This window comes from Oncorhynchus kisutch, linkage group LG12 (genome assembly GCF_002021735.2).
Source record: "Oncorhynchus kisutch isolate 150728-3 linkage group LG12, Okis_V2, whole genome shotgun sequence".
In the NCBI taxonomy this organism is placed as follows: domain Eukaryota; kingdom Metazoa; phylum Chordata; class Actinopteri; order Salmoniformes; family Salmonidae; genus Oncorhynchus; species Oncorhynchus kisutch.
In genome coordinates this window covers 37,647,431-37,653,319 of record NC_034185.2, presented here as the reverse complement: position 1 = coordinate 37,653,319, position 5,889 = coordinate 37,647,431, and positions in this window count along the sequence as shown.

Sequence of the window (5,889 nt, the reverse complement as noted above, 5' to 3'; positions counted from 1 at the left end):
CCACATCAAACCGCACCCCTAAGCCAACCCAGCCCATGTTTGGCCTCTGTCATGGCCGGCAGCATTTCTTGAGGAGCAACACAATTTTTGTGGGGCAAAATCAGCAAGTGCAGTTCTTTAAAGAGACCATGCACATTTTTATAAAATAAGATACTTCTGTTCAAATGTAGTTGATCAGTACAATACAATAAGTCCCAAATGGAAGGGAAACAGATTGTAGCCCCATGAAATCAGACAAAACAAGTTTATAACTCTGCATGCACGCACCTATTGAATACGCATTCACCTGTATTGCGGATAGGCCTAGACTACATATTGATTTACCCAGTTTACCAATAGAGATTATTTGAATGGTAAATGAATATCTTTTATGTTAGATTGGTATAAATAAAAACGTGTAATTGGTTAATTCATGCATACATGGTTGTCTTTGGAAAAAATTGTATATAAAAAAATGCAAATGTAATGATATTGAACTCAAAAGATGCCCAATGATTGAATAGGGCAGTATCTGAGTTGATCTGTCTGGATGAAGTGTCATTCTGTGACTTTGGCTAATATGCCTTATTTTTTGTTGCCTTGGTATCAAGTATCGTGATTGCATTGAGTACCATGGTACTAAACCTGCACTGAAAAAGGTTCCTTGGAGAACTCTTGCACGATAAAAAAAAAAAAACGTTGGATTCTTCACGTGGCATCTACAGTCCTTCAGAATTCTAAGAGGTTATTTAATTGTATGGAAGCCTGCAGACGTTTCCCTTTCATAGCACACAGCATATTAGCCAGTGTTAACTATTATTTTTTTTTTTGGTGTAGCATTTCTAGTGTTGATTCAAGACTTAAAATAACACTCAGCGGTGTAAAATAATCCCAGTGTTGTTAATATCCAGAGTTGAACCAAAACCACGTCCATCTTATTTCCCAGGATGCTCTGTTGTAGGTCGACTTTTAGAATTATTTGTTTCAATATCTATGTTTTTGCATTGATTCATTCATTTTATGCAACTCAAATATAAATATAACACATTTTTCTGAAGTATTCCAATCTGTAAATTGGATTTATTGCACCCGTTACTGAAACGCTTGTTCCAGTTCAGATGTTTAAAGTAGTCTCATGTCTTAGACTTCCCAACCCTGGCAATCATTCCAAATAAATAAACATTTTCAAATGTTGGATATCCCCACTCCAATAGGAATTACATGCCACTTTACAAGCCAGCATGATATAACTTGCAGGCCTGTTGTGGCCTGTAATGAGTTTCAGGCCACTGTATTAGGGTAAAACTAGGCCCTCATAAGACGGCCTTATGAAATATGTATTGTATTGTCTTCATTTTTTATCTCACTTGGTGAAGGCCACAGGACTGAAAATTTATGAATCTTAACAACCCTTTCTCTGTCACTACCAAACAGTCACGTAAAATCTAAAATTCACTGGAAAGGCACCTGCGAAATATGTTAATAACCCTGGGAAATATTCAAATAAGACCCTGTAGCAAGGGTATTCAATTCCGGTGCTGGCGGGCCGAAACATTTTGGATTTTAGATTTTTTTTGTATGGTTCTTCAGAGAACCTAAAGTAGTTTCCCTATGGTATCACTCTCAAGCACCTTATCTGGTTCCAACTTGCATCTGTATTTTTAACACTTTACACTCATAAACGGTTTGAAAATGGCAGATTTGGACACTGATAAACGCCTAAATTGGAACGCAGTGGCTGTACAGTAACATGCTATACATGACTTCAGAGCTCAGGTTCTCCACTTCACAGCGCTGTATGGGTTTTGACTGACAGCTGCTCTGAACTTGAGCACCTCGTACGACAAGAAATTGTCCCCATCCCTCCCACTAATTGGGCAACTTCAGCAAAAATATATATATTTTTGAGTGAGGGAAATGCTGTAAACTAAGAGGACTGTATTTTGAAAGATGAGACATTGAGGATTATACCACATTTGAAGTCATACAAGCAAGCCAAACACCCGTGAGTCAAATGTTTACTTCACATTTCCATAGTATAAAATACATGTCATATAGTGCCAATGTTTATGACCACTATGTTTAATGTACAGTTACAAGATGACATGGCTTCATACCCTGGGTTGTTCTGAACAGAATGAGCCTATGGTTTTCTATTGTGAATCAAATTTGCCGCAGCACACACGCACCTGAATGCACTTATGACTCCTTTTCTATGAGCACCCAAATTACGATCTGTTTCTCTGAATTGCATTGTGAAAGCCTGCCACTTTGATATGGTATTGTATAATTTAGCTAGTCGTGTTGGCAATAGAACAAGCTTTCAAATTATGCCCTCCTGACCCAGATTTTGGTTTATAATGGACCTTCTTTGGATTGCGTAAACAACAGTAATTGTGTGATGGCGGGGATGCAGGGCTGTGTTCCAACCAAAACTACAAGTGTGCTTGCTCTAGTTCCTCAAAGGCACAGCTAGGAGAGATCAACTATAAAAATAAATAAAAATTAAGACTCTTCTTTGAGTCATAAAAATGCATTGAAATGACTTAGGAACTGTGCACCCTTTGGAGAGGTGTGTGGCCACTTGGAGACACCAGTTAGTCCTCTCACTCAAAGCCTTGTCATTTTGTTTGTCTTATGTTGCACCTACCTCACATTTCCCAGAAATATTCTTATCATGTTACTTAATAATGTGTTGGAGTATTTTCAGATTCCGTTATCAACAAATGCGGCGAAAATGTACAGTAAATGTGAAATGCACATAAAATAAACTGTGTACATTTGGATTCAGTCTTATGTCAGGTGAACTGTTGTGTCCCTCACCTTTTGGTCTGATCATTTTTCCATCTCCAAACTGTTCCCTTTCAATTGCTACCATGCGTATACTTTTCATATTTCTTCTGTAAAGAAACATTTCAATTTAGCCCTATCCATATAGGCCAGTTCCCACACGTGAAAAGGGTTGAGTGTGGTATACAAGGTTAGAATTCAGGTGTATGAATATGTATCATGTATTTATTTATAATTTATAAATGGGCTATGACATAGCCAATGAGAATATAGCACAGCTTTTGAATACAGCTTTTGCGTTTCACCCCGAATGTTTTTGACCATTTGGAAGTTTTTACAGAGTGATCTTTTCTACTCTGGCTTCTGCCACGCAGTGTGCCTCGCAAAAGTGATTGCTGTCCTGCTTGTGAAATTATCAACGTTACCATATATATCTAAAAAAAATACCATATACACTGATTGTTAAAGCACAACTACGAAATGTATTGCTGATGGTGAACTTGAACAATCAAAATAAATTATATTGTAAGCCACATTCAGCAGGTATAGTCAGATGAGTTCTCCTGTAGCTTACTTTTATTCCGGTAAAATACATTTTTAACAGGGCTTAGATAACAATAACCTAGCAATTTGCATAGATTGTCAATCGCCTAATAAAGCTTAATATCATGGAAGCCAATTTAGCGTTTGAATGTTGAAAGGTCCAGGAAACTGGGCACAGTGCATAGTTTGACGACGCTACTGATATTGCACTGGGTTCGGCATGCAAAATGAGTTGTAGATCACAGACGTGTCAATACAATTACATACAGTTCGACACTGAAGGAGAGGACGTATCAGTTGTCACAAAATAAGAGTTATTTTCAGAAGGTAGAAAGAATGTTATATGAGGGAAAAAAAAACGTGAACCGGTGATTCGTAACTTTTTTAGAATATATTTACGGACCGATGCATTCTACATTTGGATCGATTTGAGGTCCGACGACCGATGCTCTTCTATCTATCTTTAACATTTGAATCTGGGACTGATGCGGTGAATCGTTAGACCTACATCCCTGAGAAAAACGGTAATGCACTTAGCCTATCTGAAGTGCACTGCACTTTTCAGGAGTTGACTACTGCTTGTACCCGCAGTCATAGAGGCCTGCATAATGATGTCATAAATTAAATATGGAAAACTGTCAGTCATGATTAGCTGTGTAAACTGCTTATTAACTTGTTATTACGAAACACTTGCACGTTCATCCTCTCCACTGTATGGTTGCCGTGTCATACGGTGAAAAGTTTAACTTAGGTAGGCTTATAGAGGTTACAAATGTCTTAAATCGATTGTCTGAGATGGCGCTGACTTGCAGTAATAAAAACGTGTGTTGTTTCTTAAATGATTTGCTCCGAACGTTTATTTGGATTCGTCCCGACATTTCTTGATTTTTATTTAATTTTTTGAATATTTATGTACTTGTTTGACTTTTTACAGCATTGTTAGACGCTATAGTAACATATATCCTAAGGATTTCGCTGCACCCCCTATAACATCTGTTAGACTGTGTACACAGACAATATATTTGATTTGACATTATTCAAGGAGTGAAGATTGCTCTGTCTATTGTCAAACAAGAAGAAATGTCAGTTGTCTTAGTTGAAGGTTTCAAGTCGTCTGATATTGTCCCTTAACGTCCTGTTCAGTTTGCAGCCCCGGTCCTTTTCCTCAACCAGATTTATGACTGAAATGTTGAACGTGTAGGTACATATATTCATCTATTGGGTTCAATGGGGATATTCAGGAAACATAGGCAACATCAGAAATAGCGACGGTTAGTCAGATGTCTTGGCCATGAAATCACAAATGTTCACCTTCATGCAAGGCGTAGTGGTGGTAAAACAGTATAGGGTCCATCTGAATAGTCTACAACAGCTTCCTCTCCTTGCCTTCTCTCCTTAATTTCGATAGTCTAAAGGAGCTTCCTCACCTCCTTCATCTGCGCAGATCTGAAAGCGCATAGCAAGGAAAAGCAACGGTGGATACCCTGAGGATTTGATTTAAGCTGTCCAGTTCATTTCTGTGCAGTTGAAGGAAAGGAGACAAGGAGAGGAATGAAGCCACAGGAATGAAGCCACTCAGGACTATTGAGAATCGCTGCCTAAGCATTATTGCAATCACCTGACACCTGCACAAAACCCAAAACCCCGAGTGTGCTCAGTGTTTGGATCTTTAAAATGTGTTATCGTAATATGCCCGTTATCACACGTGGTGTGGAGGCCCGCATATTATTGTTGTGCTGGATTATGCTAATTCCTCTGCAACAGGACTGGGTCGTGTGTGCTTTTAGGCATAATAAAGCAAAATATCATGTAATAAAGCAATAAATAGAAATAAAACAGGCCTATTAGCGGTAATGCACACGAAGCAGCCAATATGCCTGGCCAATAGGGACAATCATTTGGACCCTAGCCTATAGATTGACTGAAATTAGAATTCTTTCCATATCCATTAGAACTTTTGGGGCGCGCAAAAAAAAAAAATATTAGGCTAATAACATTATGGACTGTGATCTGAAAATAATGATCATTTTATTCAACCACGAGGAATGGGAATGAACTGTAATTATTCAACCACAGGGAATGGGAATGAACTGGTGTTGTTTCCCCGCATGCTTTACATTCCTGTGTGTACATTACAATGTTGTTGTGATATCTGTACACACCAGGCGATGTGTGAAAACACAGATCGTGGGTTTACTGGATGTGGTCTGGGTTGGGTCTGGTCTGGTCTGGTCACGACATAATGACAGGGTGAGGCTGGCGTTGAGGGGGGCAACATCGCTCCATAGCCCGTGCATTAATCGAGTTGAACCAAGTAATTCGAGCCACTTCGCAAGGGGACGCAAATTCTACAAATATTTAGGTTGTATTCTTGAAATAAACAGCCTGGCGTTTTCGCCATTGGAAGACTGGATGTCAGCGAGGCTTGTCTGCATAGCAAATGGTTAAGATTAAGTTTTCTGCAAATCGGTGAAGCCGAACCAGGAAGAGCAAAGCACATCGCTCAGGCAGCCACCGTCCTCTCTCTCTCTCTCTCTCTCTCTCTCTCTCTCTCTCTCTCTCTCTCTCTCTCGCTTT